Below are 19,296 nucleotides of genomic sequence, written 5' to 3'. Positions count from 1 at the left end.
GTGCTCTGAGGTTTCAGGAACTTTTTTAAAAGAATGGCAGATGTAATGTTTAAAACGATGTATTGGAAAGTGTCGACAATTTAGATAACCTTCTTCTATCTGAAGGTAACAGTTCCTAAAAAATGACTTTTTTCATATAAATCTGTTTTGACTTTTTACAACTAGTATGGCCTTTTACTGCTTACTTTGCTTCTTTTAGCAGCATAAATGCTGCATTTGTTTGAAAAAATGTCTTACTGCAATTATTCTGATTCATTGAGAACTCAATATGAACTGTTGTATTGAAGGGTATGATCCTTTTTATGTCATTCTAATAAGGAAGGTAGGATGTTTTGCAAACTATTCTACAGTAGATAAAATTGACACTTCGATGCTAGAATTATGTAGAATATATCAATGCTGCATAAAAAGTTATATTAAACTCTTTTTTGACACAATTTAGGTCAAAGAAATATTGCATCTTCTGCAATTTGGAAACTTCAGAAGCCCAAATTGCAATTTAATCTAAATTTTGATTAATTACCAAGCCTTAGTAAACAACAGTGGAAGGCTTATCTGCAGACTTGAAGTACCTACAGTATCTCCAGGGTAATTTCTTATTTTCAGTTATCAAAAATTGCTGCATACTGCATCTTGCATGCTGTCAAAAATTGCATGCTGTCAAATATATTGGTAACTTTGACAATGTGCAGAATCTTAGTGTAGACACATACTCTAAAACAATAAAACACCAAAATGTACTTATTTAATGAAGGGAAAGTACTGATATGCTACAGTATGCTAAGTTAGAGAAACATGGAACACATTTTGCCAGTTTGGTAAAGACTTTTCAGCCATTTCACTTAAGGACTAAATAAATCACTGCATATTCTCATCTATATTATTGTCTGAAGCTCATTCATTCATTTAATTATTGCATGCACACCACCTCTTGTCAGTTAAGAGGGAGGCAGCCCCTTCAGTGTGTGCCCTGTTTGTCCCTGTGATCAATTCATCATGCCAGTCCAATCAATGTCAGCTTAACTTCCCTCCTCGGTCACATTTCATTTCAGCAATCATCCCCAAGACATTTGTGACATTAAGAACTGAGCGATCGTCCTCAGGTGCCCGTGTAAGGTCACACCTAACAGGAAAGACAACCACAGTAATCCACAAGATCATGTTGGGAGGTTTTAGTCAAATTTATGCAGCTTTTCATTTCAACAGCAGACCAGAAATTGATTGTGAACCCATTTAAGTGGGGTCATCTCATTTTCTGTCCGTCCCATGGTCAGCCGGCTCTTTCCCATCCGATATTTCCCCACTGTCATGAGTCAGATTCATGTTGCTCTGTCAGTGTGTGTGTTTGTGTTTACTCAGTATCTGTGCAAGCACTGATGAGATGCACAATGTCCAGGCCTGTTGGGTGAGAGCTTTCTGGGAATCAAAACAGGCGACTGATTAGAATTCAAGAGCTGTCCTGCTGCTGTTTGTCCTCTTCTTCTTGTCTGTGTCTACTCAACCTATTTGTCTACAGATCAGGCATACACACATTCAGTAACACACTCTCAAGCCCGTGTCTTGTTTTATGAACCCTGTAACCTTTGAACTAGATGGATCTTTCTCATATAATATCAACCTACTTAAACTACAACATATAACAACTTATGATAACAACTTCATTTGCCAACTTCAGACATAACTTGTGTTCATTATTTTTTTGCATCCAAGCAGCTAAATATGAGAAAACAATGACAATAATACAGCCTAACATTACATCACAATGTGATCTGAATAATATCTGCAGGGCTGTGACACTCAGCCGTTGGACTGTGACTTTCCCAGTAGGCGCAGGGTGAATTATAATACCTACTTGCAACTGTCCAACAGCAACATAGCTGACTGAGCACCAGACTTACAGCCTACTGTTTTGCAAAGCTCTCACCAACATTTAAAAGCCAGTCCAATATTTACTTCAGTCTGACCTTTTGCTTGGTCACTCTCTCCTCTTAGCTTCATCTGTGACCGTCCTTTTCCCTCTCTTAGGTTGTCTGCACTTCTTGTGAAGGAACCGCAGCCCACTGCCAAAAGTTACAAAGTGCTAAAAGCAGGCAATCAGGCCACTCTCAGCCAAAGAAAAAGTAGCCAGCTGAGCTCCAGAGGCATGGTAATGGCTATCTGTATGCAGTAGGGCTGCAGTAATTGATTCTTTAGGTTAAACAAATGAATACAATTATGCCATAATTGTGGTTTAGGATTTTCTCCCAGGAAATTGTGGGTGCTAAGATGGCTTGATTCCACCACTGGTTGACGTTATGTTGACATTCAAATTAAATTAGGTGCTGAAAATTATAATTACTATACTTGCTAGATTTCCTATGTTTATGTGACTTGCGACAAGAAAAAAAAGCAGTACAACATTACAGTGCTTAAGCTTATCAACCTTATAGGCAGTGTTTATTTCAAATTCAGAATAAATTCAAAACCATGTTGATATGGGGCAAGAAATTTGTATATAAACTTTGATGTCAGTGGAAAGAAATAATAAGGGAACATTCTCATAAAAGACTTCATTTTTCATTCATCTCACAGCCAAATCAAAAAAGTTACACAAAAATGTTGAAAGGTTTGTCTAAGGTAAGGATCCATTCATTTAAATACACTAATAAGGACATCAAATAGTCAGAGGTAATTTGGCACTGCAAAAGCGATCTCATTATGCACCCTCTTCAAACAGAGCGCAGTAGGAGTTCTGCCTTTGTGATCTGAGCTCAATACTGAAGTCTGTAGCAACACAAAAGTCGATCAAGATTAGCTCTGTGAGGTCTCAGTCTGCCCTTCATGGAGGATGTTTTTAATGTGGAACAGATATTCGGCGCGACTGCATGAATTAAAATTTTGGAGGGTTGCTGTCTGTCTCATTCTGCTTTACAGCCCCTTAAAATAATTTCCATACAAGCCAAATTAAAAAATGGGGCTTGTGTTTACAGGGCCATTCAGTTGTACTGAATAGAAAACATATGCCTAGATTTAACAACACACCTAGACCAATATTTGCTATGAAAAATGCATCTAAAGGTCACTTAACACTTGTTTTTACCAGTTTCATCAGCATTTCTAGATGAAATCTAATATTTGTATGAGGAAAAATCAGTGTTTACTGCAGGACTTAAAGAAGTTGGATCTAAGAACTAATACAAAATCCTACATTGCTGATTAATATTTACCAGACTCAGAGAACAGGTGCTTAAGTAGACATCTCTGTCTCTCACTATCCAAAATTTACTGACACTCTCCCAATATGTGAGAACATTTATGCAATAATCTCTGCTGCTCTAGAAACAGTTTATAACTTCAGTCCTTTCACTCTTGTCATTACAGACATCTCAGATCAATTTGTGAGCCATGAAAGCAGCATGCTACACCTCTTCTGCAGACCTTCAACATTTTACCTGAAATGGTTTCATTGCAATGTTTTGGTAGCTAAAGGCTTATAATGCAACGTTCTGAATACTAATATAGCAAATATGCTACATGGAGATACGTATATTGTGTAATAATGACTTACAAAAGGAGGTAAATCCAAGTTCTTCTGGGTTTGTTGTTCTCAGCTCTGTGCTCACACTGAGGAGAAAGTGCTTCCTTTAGTTATTTTTTTTATTTTAAGGCTTAAACATGTTTCATACATGCTTTGTTTAGTATTTCCCAGAGAATAGCTGCAGCAAAGCAGCAGCTAATGGGGATCATAATAAACTAAACTAAATATAAGCCTTATTCAGACCAGATTAGTATTACCCTGGGAGCCCCTGTAGTTTTAAAAAATCATGTGGAATGTTTGTGTTTATAATCCTGTGTGAATTGACCTTATCTGTCATTTGTGGAGTAAAAACGGCAGGGAAGATTGTTCTCCAGTTACATAATTACTAAAAGCTTTTTAAGGATTATAAAAAAGTTTAACAAAAACACTTTGGACCATGTTATCTATCGTACACTCTGATTAACAGTATGTCTAGGATATGCTATATGAAGGACACATTACCTGCAAAATGCAATGTGCAGAACATTGCAATTTTGAATAGAATTCAAAATTTACCGTGCACTTTTTCATTGCTGCTGTCATACAGCATCTCCAAGTTTTTTTTCAGAAATGTCAAGAAATGTAAGTACATTACAGACTTTGCTTTTCCTGTACAAATGCACTGCGACAAACACTAATGTCAGGGGCTAACTCATAAATCACCAGAGTTCCACAGGTAGTCCTAATCCTGTGCAAATGGTGCCATAGACTAGGGCTGGGCAATTATGGCAAAAATCAAAACCACGATTAATTGAACTCTTTACCTCAAATGCGATTAAAGAATGATTATTCCACCACCAACCTCCAACTCTGTTTTTTCTGTAAGTATTTGCCTAATTTTAAAACATATAACTGAAAGGAACATACAAAGATGAAAAATTTATGGTTATTTATTGAAACAACTGAAATCAAAACACACATCAGCTGAAATTAAACTGATGTTCTTGTGTTTCAATTACATGGGCCAGATGTGGCCATCGAATAGGCTGGGTGGACTCCATGTAGTTCCTAGAGCAGTTTCAGGAGCTGCTGTATAAAAAGTAGAAAATAAATCGGCTGCTCATGTTGCACTGTTGGTTGAGTTTTAGTGGACTGGATGGGATGATGTCATATGACTAGCACTTCTTCTTCTGCTGGGTTTCCAGCAGTCTGCATGCCTTTGTGACACCTGGCTGCCTATCACGTGACTACACAGCTAGTAGTTTGTTTTAAAGGGGTTGGTACATTAGTAGAGATAGATATTACAAGGGAAAAAACTGAAATAACTGACATGGAAGGTTTTCGTCAGTTTGAGGCTCTAAATACTGGTTTTTAATAATTTTTCAATTAATTGCTTAGTTCTACTATAAACAAGTGGTTCTCAACTGGTGGGTCGGGACCAAAAAATTGGGTTGTGTCGTTGCTTTCAGTGGGTTGCAAATTTGTGCCTGGAAAAAAAAAAGTGCCACAGTATCTAGGATTTACATGTATTCTAAGATTTATATGTATGATTTATAAGTTTGGAGGCATGATGGGAGGAGAGATCCAAAGACAGACTTTGTCTTGGTCTGAATATCTGTTTTGAAAGTTGCATAGTCAGCCTTTAGAGGCAGCTAATAGCTGCAGAAGTTTATTAAACAACAGACTATATTTGGTACTAGATTTCCAAGTTCAAGCCATATATGGTATGATTAAAAAAAAAAAGTATTTCTAAGCAAGGTTTTATGTCAGGACTTGATAATGTTATACATGTTGCTACAAATGTCAGCAGGATATTAAATGATGTTTTCTCACTTCTGGAACAGAACCCAGAGGCTTCAGTTTCACTTTGGCGCTGTATGACAGATCACCTTGTTGTGTATGTCTCACAGCAGCTGGCACTCTGTAATATAAATAGCACTCAGGTATTGACACTTTGGATCCACTCCAAATAAGATGATGAGCCATGTTTTTTTTTTATAAATAGATGCTTACGGAGGTCTATGGAGGTACACAGGTGCTGGGCATTCAGCCTATACACTGTGACGGCAAGTACTTTAGCTCTTTATATGATTATGAACTGGAGCAGCTGTTGGTCTGGTACAGGTAAATTTTAAAACTGTATTCTTTAGTCACCTAAGCAGTAAGAGGATGACAGATTTTAAACTACATGACTTGGATCAACTCTCCCATTTAACTGCTGGTGGTCATATGATCCATGACTCAAACAAAATGCTATTTTCTTATATTGTTTGGCTCCTTTACATTGTTGTCTATGGGGTTTACGTCACCTCATTGCCACCTCTTTTCTGATGGCAGCTGCCTCTTTATCTCAAAGAACCAACCACCAATGTTAAAACAGGATAGAAGAAGAACATTTATTAGTCACTCTTTTGCGTTTTTCTGAAAATCTGCACTGCAGTTGAAGGGAACACCCCAATTTAAGGTAATCAATTTACACTAATGTGTAAGAAAATACTCAGTACCCACACATTGACTGGTAATTAGTTGATTATTGAACCTGTCACTGATTTGTTTTTAGTTGACTGAGTAATTGATCCATTCAGTAACCTGAAATGAACTCTTCAGTGAAGCAGTATGCGTGCAGCAGCTCATCTCTGCTCCCACAGAGATCAAGCTGAAGACAAATGACATTTCCTCCGACTATAGCGGGCTGTTTCTGTTTCTTTTTGTTTTGTTTCTTGCGTGTGGTACCCAGATGTGCTGTGAGTCACTTTGACCTTTCCCAAGCACCTCGCCTTCACATAGCATTTAACCTCAGATATGACTGCAGGACGTCTGCGCTGACCTCATGGTGGAGGCCAGGAGATTCTTGTTAACTCACACACTTTCTACTTCCTTGCTCTCACGCACAAACTCAGTTGTATGTCCTGTTTCTCCCCTACTAAAAGCTTTTCTACCACCAGTGTTAGAATAATTAGGATCCTCATTACCCACTTTAACTAGTTTGATCGTTTGCCCAGGAAAGGAAAACTCATGAAAGCATGAAAGGCTGCGTGAGGTGAAATTAAATGTTAATATTATTTTATGAGCAACCTTGGCTCTTTGTTTTCAGCGTTCATGTTGCTGACGCAGCTCTGCCTCCACAACTCAAACACCTATTGATGAACTGTCAGCAGTTGGCAGATTTTTGCCGGTCCTGCACTTTTATTCTCCTTTTTTATACTCTCTACACCACATTATTACAGCTGTCAATACAAAGTCAAAATAGAGGAAATTCTGTAACAGTATGGTCAGCCAAGAAGCTTTTTAAATAGGGCTGGTTTTAGTGATAACTGATTATAAACCTCAACATTTCTATACATTCAGAAGCCACTACAGCTGAAAGAGAGCACATATTTTTCAATCGATAGTCATTTTTCAATCCATCCATCCATCCTACTTCTTTCGCTTTTCCGAGGTAAGGTTGCAGTGGCAGCAGGCAAAGTAAGTCAACCCAGACATCTCTCCTCTCCCCAGCAATGTTTTCCATTTCATCCTGACCTCAAATTTCCACATGCAATGGCCACAGTTCGCTGGCTAATCATTCTGCAGGGCAAACTGCTCCTTCTCTAGTCAATCGTAGCAGTTCCACTGCCCGCTCTCCAGTCCAGCTCCAGCACGTCCCTGAAGCAACATTCTGCTCCGCTTTGATGGAGATATGCTGAAGGTCTCATTGCAGGCTGCTGCCAAGCCGCACCAATCCACGTAGAGCAGATCGATCCAAATCAGCAAAGTATCCAGACAACTTCAATATATACCACAATGCACAGACTCCTGATTGTAAATCATCACTATATCAAGAATGCAGCTCATTCTGCAGCATGAGCAAAAGGTCATCAGGAGTTCAGGGGGGTCACAGAGCTACAATGGCACCATTGACGAGGAAAAGTTAACTTTTGAGGTAAAAGGCCACAGACTTTTGACAGGAAGTGTCAGGTGGCTGGGCCTCTTTCCCAGCCAGGCTGAGCCCAAGAAGACAACATGAAGTAGCCACGCTGTGAGCCCACCACCTGCAGGGATAGGCATCGGGGTGGGGTGCAATGTAGACCGGGTGGCAGGCAAGGCTAATGCCGTGTACTGAACCCCAGCAACGCAGTTATTTTTTCTATTAAAGAAAAACTAAAAGAAGCTGTAAATATATATATATATACCATATCAAATTATAGTTAGTCTATCGTAAACATAAACATTTGAACTTATAAACAAATAAGTCCATAATATCTTACAAATATAGGCTAACTTATTTCTGTGTATTTTCATTGATCAACAGTTAGAACTTTAGTTGCCTTGACGTGTTTTGACTGCAGTCTTTCTATCAGCAGTCTAAAGATTACAGAAAGTCAGCAGTCAAAACATGTCAAGGCAACTAAATCTCAACCTTTCAATCAATGAAAATACATCAAAATAAATTTGATGATTTCTCCAAGGGCACACAGACCTCCACAAACCTAATACTCCTGACTGAGGCTTTGTCCACAGGTAGGCAAGATATGAATTTCACTGAGAATGTTTGCTTTTTTTAACAACTAATATTTTGCTGTTTTAGCTTCTTTGATTCAGCTCTGGACCCAGTAAAAAACATAACATGAGGTCCACCTTTTCACCGAGTATCATGAAAATCAATCCAGCACTTCTCTTTAATCCTGCTGACAAAAGGGAACAGGCCAAAAGACAAATATCACCAAAAAATACCTCCCAGTCGTAGGTAACCAGATTAAAATCACATCAACATCTGCACAAAGTCAAGCACCAGAACGCAACCATGAGGGAACTAAAAAGATTAAAAAGGCACAAAGCCCCACAGGTTTGCCTCAGTCCAGCTGTGCTCCACAATGCAGAGATAATAGCTGAATAAAGTGCTGACTAACTGCAGGGAGAAGGATATTAGATCTGATACAGTAGGAGGGGGATGTTATCGAATTTATTGAAAAATTTTATTGAGCTTCTTCAAAGATCATTCATCTTCATTTGCATGCACAAATGTGATCCAGCTCCGTTTTCTTTTAGGTTCCTGACAAAGATTAATATGTCACTGTGAGTAAACACCATGAATTCATAAAATCTATTCAAAGATTCTTGTCTTGCGCTGTATTTGATGTCATATCAAACACACCACACACTCAATGGTGGATGACTACAACACCCTTGGAGACCCTCCATATCTTGAGTCTCTCATCTGAATCCCTCTCTCTGATTGACTGGCGGCTTTGATCCCACACACATGCAGCAGGGGTCCTCTTAGGGGGTCTCCATCACCAGATTATCTTGTCACTGCATCAAGGACAACATACAATATCCCTTTACCAGACCTACTCCTCTGCTCTCCAACATTAATCTGTCTGAACGAGACAAGATTAATACTTTCCCAGAAAGTCCAGCACACAGTATTATTACAAAGGTTTATTTGTTAAATATGTTCAGGGCTTTAGTGTGTAATGTGTCTGTTAAATTCCTCATGTGGATTTTATAATACTGGAAAAATTCTCGACAATAGAAGTCCCTGCCTTATTAACTTATCACAAAAGTAAGGAAATTGTATTTAGTAGATTACTTCTTTGTTGTAACAATGCTTCTTGGCAATAAATATACTGTTGGAAAGCCTGTTTATTTCTCTTTTAAATGGTGCCACATTTGTAGGGTATATGCATGTGTGTGAGCTGAGTAGGTGAGCTGCGCACATGAAAAATTTGCCAAATCCCTGCCAGTTCCAATCATCTTATTCTGTCATTGACTGTTGTTTGGTGGATTAGTTGATCCACCAAACAAACAAGACATTGGCAATTCAACAATTTATATGTTAAACTGAAAGGAGCCTCAGTAGCGTGTGGAAGAACCATACACAGCCACAACAGCCTGGCACTTCCTCCTCATGCTGGTCACACACTGCTGCAGGATGGCATCCCATTCTTCAACCAGCATTTGTCGCAAGTCAGACAATGATGATCCCACAAGTGTTCAGTGGGGTTGAGGTCAGGACTGCTGGCAGGCCATTCCATCCTCTCCACTTCCAAATTCTGGAGGTGGTCTCTGATAAACCTCGTTTTGTTGGGGTGAGCGTTGTCATCTTGGAAGACAGAGTGGGAGAAATGGGATTGCTGATGGTTGCAGAATCTCACCTCCATATCTCTCTGCATTGAGATTGCCTCCAATGATGACAAGCCTTGTTTTTCCAGAGAGGGAGATGCCGCCCCACACCATCACACTGCCTCCACCAAAAGATGCCCTGTCACACAGCCCTATCTAGAAAGTCAAACACGGCATGCTGATTCTTGGAGTATACACCTACTGACCACTGTGGCAGGGCCCATGCTCACAGGTGCTGACAATCAAGTGGCAATCAGATAACTGATTGTCAGCACCTGGGGGTACAAGAAGCTCCAAAGAAGAGTCAATAGTGACAGAAAAATAAGCTGTTAGTCCTTGCCAGAGAAGATTTGGCTAATTTTCCACGGGCGAAACCCACATACTCAGCTTTGTCCACTCAGCATCCCATGTTACCATGCATGCTCCTTACAAATGTGGCACCATTTAAAAGAGAAATAAACAGGCTATAACAGATATCAGATTTATTTCCAAGAAGCATTGTTACAACAGATAATACCAAACACAAATTTCCTTACATTTTGTGCTACCTTTATATTGTAAAATAACTCATACGCTTTACTCTTACTGTCACAGTTTTGATGTTACTTGTTGAGTGATATAAAAGTGTATAATCAGGCTTTTGTTTAGGTAGGACACTGGATAGAGTCAGAGACTAGGAAGAGAGAGTGGGAAATGACACGATAAAAAAGCCACAGGCCTGACCAGAATGTGGATCACCTGTTTTGAGGATAACAACCTCCACACAAAGGACACTAGGACATAATCACAAGGCCACCAGCACCCCTTAAGAAACTGTCTTCTAAGAAAAAGTTAAATAACCAATCATGATTTCCCAAAGTCTAAGGGGTCATCAAATAATGTATTAAAGATTCCAGTCCAAATAACAAAACCATTCAATTTAATCATCAGAAAAATAAAGTACAGACACAAATGTTAACATTTAAGAAGTTTTAACTGAAATGTTTTGCATTTGGTTTTAAAAATTCCCAAGATTATCTAATTACCAAAACTTAAATTAAAAAAGCACAGAGGTGTTTTATAGTTTTAAAGGTTTTAAAGGCTAAGGCGAGGCTAACATCATAGACACTGTGTGAGTATTACACTTGACAAAAGCTTCACTACAAAGCTGCGTTTTATTCATAAAATCCTGTAAATTAATAACAAGTATCAACCCTAGCCTCAGGTTTACCACCTTCTCCTCTAATCACTTCTTTGCTGACCTTGAGTGGCCCAAACAGCTTCACTTATCAGGCTATAATAATAAAGCTTTATTTCATTATAGTATGAGCTGTACTGTGGTTGTTATCATGATCCTGGTTGCACCATGTCATCTCAGTACTCAACACGTCTTGTTGATAAATTGTGTTTTTTCCTTTTTTTCTTGCTGTTTTGGTGACAAATGACTGTGCTGGATCTAATCCTTGTGTATAAAAATGAAAATCAAATGAATTTCAGTCAGCCAGTTAAAAATAGCTTAATATACTTAATGTACAACACTGTTGCCCAGATTCTTAACATGTTCCTTCAGGGATTATGAACAGTTCCCTGCTTTAAATAAAAGATATGGAGACTTCTGGGAGTGAAAAATTGGCACTGATACCATCAGTGAGACATTTGCTTTGCTTAAATCCATCTCAATCAGTTTAGGCCAGCAGAAAATCACTCAGCAGACACACAGTTACTCTGATGACCACTCAACAGTCACAGTTACTTTGTAGGTACTCTAACTTTGTCCTTTTTTGCACTAATACACCTGCTCCCCTTCATAAACCTCTGTTTATATTAAGATTTAAATATTTGGATTTAATTTTATTGCATTCCAACCACTTCGTTAATATTATTGGTACATTTCATTTTACTCACCTGTTTATATATTTATTTCCAGTTGAAATCTTTCTTCTCTTCGCACTACAACCTTTTTTTGGCTCTCATTTTTTTTTTAACTGTAATTGTAAATCTTGGTCCATATATTAAAATGTTGTTACTATCAATATCTGGGAACAATATTTAAAATGATCTGTTTACAGTGTTTATTTTTGTATATAGACTTCATATATTGTATGTATTGTTTAAATACTTCTCTTTTCTTTATGAAAATATATTTAAACTTGATTTTTGGGGTGGGGGGTGGAGGGGGGTTTGTTAGACTTCTACTCTTTGCTTTTTGTAATGCTGCTGCTCTAAGTGCCTTGAACCGCACCCAAGGGAAAAATACATTTTTTTTAATTGAACTGAATTTAATTAAAAACTAAGCATCAATAGGCATGGCTTTAATGTTCAAGGCACACAAAAAATGCAGTTCAGTTGCTAAAAAAGAGGTTAGTTGCAAGCCCACAAAATTTGATGCACAAGACCCTAGAGTAGTGCTATATTACCCTCTGCTGGAGGCTCACAAATTACATACCACTACATGATATGAAGCACTAACTGGAAAAAACAACATGCCACTGCTAAACTCATATCACTCACTGTGCTTAAATATTACTAACACTGATCATAGTTCACCATAACAGCCAGGTTGACTTCACAAGCCTCTGCTGACAGAAGTGTCTGATGTCAATTGAAGTTTACAGATGACGGCTAGCTTAAATCTCTACCAACTTTAGAGGGCAATAACAAGTCGAACTGAAGACATTTTGGTCTGGGAAAACGGACCACAAACACGACTTAAATCACAAATGAATAAAATGCTCTGTCAACGTTCATAAACATAAATTAACTGCGAGAAAACAGTCTTACCTTGGTACAAATATGAGGTTTTGGAAAAGCCGCAATCCTGTGGGAACCCTGCCAGACGACGGGGAAGTTTTCGCTTCAAATTCAAGGTAAGACTTTAAAGATACGTATCCAGCGCCACGTTGCTTTACTTAAATACTGTAGGAAGAGTTTTAAATTTCTTTTTAAAAAATGGATTGAGGAGGATTGCAGAGCTCTCGCCTCGTCGTCACATCAAAAAGCTACCGACAGGTAGCTAGCTAGCTAGCTAGTCAAGCTAGCTGTTGCGCACTAATGAATTCGGCAGCCTCTATTTTTAAATTTGTTGCCAGTTTACTAGGACGGTGACCCCCTTCTGATTATTTGGGGGAGCCAATAACTCCTAATTACACATTTAAGCGTCTGAAAATATAAGGTGTAGAAAACAATGACAGGGCAAAATAGCCTATTGAAAGCAAGGGGAGTCCTTGTCATGCAATGTTAGCTTAGCTGTTGCGCAGTAAGACCAGAACTATGACCGAGTTTCACATTTATTAATTTTTCTCTTTGAGAACCGATAAACCTGTATGGAGGATGAAAGTAACAAAAAAATAAATGATAAAAATTCAATAAAATTGAAACTTGATGTTGCAATTTGATCAAAATAGTGGTGAATTTCATCTTTTTCATTGTTTTTCACTCATCATTTCTCATTAACAGCGCAATCATTTGTCGTTTAAGGAAAGTGGTCAAAGGGTGTAAGTAACGAAAGTGATGAAGAAAAATTAAAATGATGAAAGTAAATGACTTGGAAATGCACACAAATTAGAATAACGAGTGGTGAAATTGTTTGTGAAGTCAAAAAAGTGATAATCCAGTAATTGCATAATCATTTCTTATCATTAACAACACATAATCCTTGCATGTAATTTCCGTGATTTTGACTTTTAGCATTCCAATATGCAATTATTGTGACTTGGCTTGAAAAAACTTTGCACTTTCGCTTGACTCTAGATAGAAATGTCTGAAACTTCACACCTGCAGTGGAGAGTTTTAAAGACTTTGGTGCACTGTTTCATCACTAATTTACCTTTAAGAAATTTTTAGGAGACAACACATCATACATTTGTTCCACTGTTTTTTAGAATTTAGAAGATCCAGCCTCAGCCAGGTGAACTTAGCCAGCAAGCCCATCCACGACACTTCTGACCCAGACCACAGCAGCCAGCAAAGCGTCCCGGATCAGGAGTGATGTTTTTCTGGTAAGAAAATAGCAGTGGTACTGCGTTCAGAGTTTTACTGAATTATTAAAATCAACCTTTTATTTAAAATGGGTACTGAATTTGTTCTGTGATCTATTTCAAGTTGTTGATTTTAAATAACTAGGCCCTACTTGAATCATTAAACTTGATATATTTTATGAGTTATTATTATCCATACAAAAACATTATCTCTCAAACAAAACAGTCATGCAAGAACAAGAAAATTTCACCATATTTACTTTGATAATATATTAGATGGAGTATACTTTTCATTGGTGGTGACATGTACATCCTCTCTACTTTAATAACTCAAAATGCTGTCTCTGTCAGGGAAAGCACATGATTTCTTTGAGCACATCTGATCTGATGTTTATGTTACCAAGCATGCAACCATGCATGGCTGTTGAATTCTAATGTAATGAAAGAAAATCACATGCCATTACATAAGAGCGCCACAGTTCATGGCATTGTTTCATATCATCTGTTTAGAAAGGAAAGGAACAGCCAGTCCTTAAGGTCCATTGTGGATGAATCCCTCTTTTTTCAGAGAACTGCTTTCAACAATTACTATTGTTATTGTTATGGTGGGATTATATTAAATCTGAGGGAATGACGTGTGCACTGTTTCTGAGCATGAATGAATGGAGTCTGATCCGACAATCTCTCATGTGAGGGCATCTGTAAAAAGCATAAAGCACTGTGCACAAATAAAATGCTTCAGAAAAATTGAACAGCAGAGAATGCTCAAAAGAATGACACTCACAGTAATTTTCAGACTTCTTTGGGATAAAGCATTCATTTCCATGCAGATAATTTCACAATCATGCACACATTTTTGAAAAAGGGAAGTAAAGGCTTAATAATTTAAAAATTAAAAAGAACATATGTTTATGTGTACCCTGCACACCTAAATGTACTGAATTTGTGGTCATTCAGACTGAGTTAGTCATCACTGAAGTAAACCATAATCTGGTCAGTTGGAGGGCAAAAGGATGTAAGAGGTTTCCCTGTGGTGCAGAGCCCTATCCCTATCCTAGACGCTGTGGACATGTGACACCAAAGCCTCCTGCGTAACAGTAAATAATCCTGCCTTCATTAAACCCAGCCAGATTAAACAAATCCCTTATGAATTGACTTTTTGTTGTTGTTTCTATAACCATATTAACGATAATATTTCAACTCTCCCCTCTTTTTTGTCTTCTGTGTATCATCAGGGCGAGGATGTGAGCAGATTGTGGAGCTGTTTTGGACTGTACAAACAGAGCAGACTCAGACAGACACCCATCTCACCATGAAGGAAAACTACAGTGAAGGTAACTGAGACACAGCACATTCAGATCAACAAAGCATGTATTTATTTGTAATTTGATGGATAGGGAAATAAATGACCTCTACAGCCTGTTTAGTCTAAGCTGTGGAATCCCGAACCGTCTGTTAGATGGCACGTAAGCCTTTACTTTATTTATTTAGCCCTCGAATAAATATGAAAGGGATCTGATGTAACTCTATTATGGCTCTGTTACAGCTGCCTGTTCACCTACTCATGCTTTTCCTGGAAACTCTACTATATGAGCTACATTGCGTGAACTTTATCGGGTGTTTTGGGGCATATTTGTGATGCTAAATTGACTTATTTGTTAGAAAATGCATTTTTCAGTCTTCTAGATACAGTGTTGTGAAAAAGTATTTGCTCCCTTTCTGATACCTGATGTTTTGCATATTTATCACACTTACTTTATCACACTAGAAAATGCAGTGTTTGAATGATTATTAAATTTTTTAAGGGGGGAAAAAATCCAAACCTGTTTGGCCCTGTGTGAAAAAGTAATTGCCCCTCTTGTTAAATCATGAGTTAACTATGATTAGCCACAGTTCTTTGAAAGCTGAGTTCAGTTTCACAGGCCACACCAGGCCTGATTAATGCCAAATTTGTTGAATCAAGAAATCATTTAAATAGAAGCTGTCAGACAAAGTGAAGTAGGCTACAAGATCTCAAATGGAAAAGCATCATGCCACGATCCAAAGAAATTCAAGAACAAATGAAAAAACAAAGTGAATGAAATCTATCAGTCCGGAAAAGGTAACAAAGCCATTTCCAAGGCTTTGGGACTCCAGCAAACCACAGTCAGAGCTATTATCCACAAATGGAGAAAACTGGGAACAGTGGTGAACCTTCCCAGGAGTGGTCAGCAAACCAAAATGACTCCAAGAGAGCAACGATGACTCATCCAGGAGGTCACAAATGAACCCAGAACAACATCCGAAAACCTGTAGGCCCCTTACTGGCCACAGTTAAGGTCAGAGTTCATGGCTCAACCATAAGAAAGTCACTGGGCAACAATGGCATCCATGGGAGAGTTCCAAGGCCAAAACCACTGCTGACTAAAAAGAGCACAAAGGCTTGTCTCAAATTTTCCTAAAAACATCTTGATGATCCCCAAGACTTTTGGAGAAATATTCTGTGGACTGACAAGACAAAAGTTGAACTTTTTGGAAGGTGTGCGGCCTATTACATCTTGTGTAAAAATAACAGCGTTTGATAACAAGAACTTCATGCAAACAGTCAAACATGGTGGTGGCAGTGTGATGGTCTGAGGCTGCTTTGCTGCTTCAGGACCTGGACCACTTGCTGTGATTGATAGAACAATGAATTCTGCTGTCTACCAGAAAATCCTGAAGGCCAACGTTCGGCCATCAGTCCATGACCTCAAGCTCAAGCGCTCTTGGGTTATGCAGCAGGACAGCGACCTAAAATATACCAGTAAGTCCACCTCTAACTCTAACCCTAACCCAGCGTTGTGAAAGACTCATCACCAGTTATCAAAAATGCTTGATTCCAGTTATTGCTGCCAAGAGTGGCACAACCAGTTATTAGGCTCAGGGGGGAAATTATTTTTTCACACAGGGCCAGATAGGTTTGAATTTTTTTCCCCCCTTAAAAAATTAAGTAATCATTCAAACACTGCATTTTCTATTTTCTATTTACTTAGATTGTCTTTGTGAAATATAAAAATTGGTTTGATGACCCGAAATATTTAAGTGTGATAAATATGCAAAAAAAAAAACTCGGGAATCGGGGGGTGGGGGGGGTACTTCTTCACGGCACTGTATACTGATCGCTTTGCAACTCTGGGATGTTATAGATCTGGGATTCTTGTAGATACTAAGAAGCAGAAATATCACTGGTATACAGTTCTTCTTAGATTTTTTATATTTGAAGGACTGTAGCTTGCTGTTTATCTTAACACACTAAAAGATTTTCAAAAGCTGTGGTACATATAGCCTAGTGTTAAGGTCACACCCCATGTGCGGAAGGCAGTCTTCCAAGCTGGCAGTGCAGGTTTAAGTCCAACCTGTGACCCCTTTCCTGCATGTCATCCTCAAGGCTTTCTACCCGATTTCCCCTGATATCTACTGTTTTGCTCTCCAAAAAATCGGCAAAAATACCAAAAATAAAGTTGCATTCTTCGATTCTTTTAAATCTTAAAGAACAGATCTAAAGTCAAAACAGCACTCTGAACTAACAGACTACCATTCACAAAGCCAGATTCTCCACTTTCAAAACTCAAATTTGCACACACAAAACTTGTGTGTGCAAATTTAATTGACAAAAAAAAGCTGACACTGAGGGCGTTTTCGCACTCAGGATGCTGAGAACTCAAACTACGTTGGTTTTATATTGAAAATGAGCACTGCCAGTCCAAGAAAAGTGACTGTTGACATAGGCTCCACACCAAAGACTAAACAAAAACATAGCAAGATCATCTTAGAACTATCAGATTTTCTGGCCTTTGCAAACTTTGGCCAGAATGGGGAATCTTTTAGCGTTTCCCCCTTTTTAATGTCCTCTTAGAAGTAAATCTAACTTAGATATGAGTTTAACAATATAAACGAATCTAAATACCCCTCATTTAAACTCAGGAATTCAATGAAAACACTGACATATCTGAAAGATCCATACACTATCTTCACAGCATTAACAGACCAGAGCTCCATAACTCGTAGTCCTTTTTATTGTAGCATGTCATGCAGATAAACACATCTTAAACTCTCTCTCTCCTTCTTAGGTCAGCAGATTAGTTTTCACTTCTGTGACATTCAAAGTCATATTGTGCAGTTAACTCGGCTCCTTGCATGACAGATGTTTCATGCAATCTCGATATAATCTGGCATTAAGGATGGATGAATGGAGACTTTGTAAATACCTTCCCTCTCTCTCTTTCTCTTTCTTTTTTATGCATGTGCTGCCATAGTTATCTTAAGTAGTAGATGTTTTTGTTTTATTCAACATGTGAGCCCTAGATTCTGAGATTTACGTCTGCATCCCCCAGATGGCCTATTAAGCACACTGAACTACTTTTAAGGACAATGAATAGTACTTGCGCTATTCTAAGGTTTTGTAAGAGTGTATTACATGTATTTTTACTAGTAATGCAGTATTTATACACTAAATCACTGAGTCATATATTTTCTTTTTCTAAAGTTGCAGTAACAATCAGAAATTTGACATAAAGGTGTTTAAGTTTTGCATCTTCACAGCTGAGATTTTATGTATTTATGAGACTACAAACCTGACAGAAAAAGGAATGACAGAGAAACTGTAGCATCAAAAAGTATCTTGTCATTTTTGTGAAAATCATGAATATTAAATAGTAACAGAGTGGAGCCTCACTGGAGAGAGCAAATCCTTTTAAGGTTGAAATACAAGCATATGAAAACATCAATATGTCTAAAAAAAGGGGGAAAAAATGCCATCTGCGTGACCCGAAATCCCCTCCCTTATGTTGCAGGACGTTCCTGGGCTGCTCTGACAGAAGCTATGCGATAATCAGATTGTTTCCTGTGTGTGTCATCAGGAGGAAGTATTACATCAGAGAGGGAATGGACATGTACAGATGTGGTATAAAAGTAAGCAACCGCACGCTGATGATCAGCCTGAGGTAATGTTACAGGCACACTGAGGGGCCATGTGGCTGTTATGCAGGCAGCAAAGTTGCACAATTTGAACCCGAAGGTGCATTAAATAATACATAGTCACCAATGGTCACAATTAACCTGAGGAGGGCTCTGACAGTGGACATCTTGTTATTTCATAGCAGCTGATTTTAGTATTGAGGGTATGTTAGTGTGATGACAGTAACTCAAGGCATATTATTCCAAACCAAACATGCCAGATAGACTGTTTCATATATCCATTGCATGGAATATACACTATATGAACAGAAGTATTTGGCCACACCTGTTAATTATTGAATTCAGGCGTTTCAGTCTGACTCACTGCCACGGATGTATAAAGTCAAGTGCCTAGGCATGCAGACTTCATTTGCAAACATTTGTGATACAAAATGGGCTGCTCTGAAGAGCTCAGGGACTTCAAGTGTAGTGCTGCGATGGGTGCTACCTTTACAGTAAGACTGTTCGTACAATTTCATCCCTGCTGGATATTAGAAAGTGGAAGCATTTAGGAACAACAGCAACTCAGCCATGAAGTGTAAGACCACATAAAATCAAAGAGCAGGGTCATCCACTGCTAAGGTGCATGGTGTGGAAAAGTCGCCAACACTCTGCTGATTCAATAGCTAAAGTATTCTGAACTTCCTCTGTCATCCACTGTCTGAGATAGCATTAAAGATAATGCTACAAACTAAGGAAAGCCCAAAGAGGGTTAGGTTTAGGCACCCACACCAAAAGATTAGGGGGAGGTGGGGTATAATTAAA

General features: G+C 38.4%; 2 long non-coding RNA genes across 2 annotated transcripts in view; one reads left to right on the top strand and one right to left on the bottom strand.

Moving 5' to 3' along the window:
- LOC121525440 overlaps positions 1–12,484 on the bottom strand; it is an 88,428-nt gene extending 75,944 nt beyond the window's left edge. Inside the window, exon 1 of the long non-coding RNA XR_005993217.1 lies at positions 12,362–12,484. This is a non-coding gene — a long non-coding RNA (uncharacterized LOC121525440). The remainder of the gene's footprint in view (positions 1–12,361) is intronic.
- On the top strand, positions 12,367–18,485 carry LOC121525441. The gene is made up of 4 exons (XR_005993218.1): positions 12,367–12,447; positions 13,462–13,578; positions 14,793–14,891; positions 18,369–18,485. It is a non-coding gene; the product is annotated as an uncharacterized LOC121525441 (long non-coding RNA).
- Positions 18,486–19,296: the final 811 nt, after the last annotated feature.

This window comes from Cheilinus undulatus, linkage group 17 (assembly GCF_018320785.1).
Source record: "Cheilinus undulatus linkage group 17, ASM1832078v1, whole genome shotgun sequence".
NCBI classification, from domain to species: domain Eukaryota; kingdom Metazoa; phylum Chordata; class Actinopteri; order Labriformes; family Labridae; genus Cheilinus; species Cheilinus undulatus.
The sequence above is the reverse complement of the archived record's forward strand: the minus strand, read 5'-3'. Positions and strand labels throughout refer to the sequence as shown.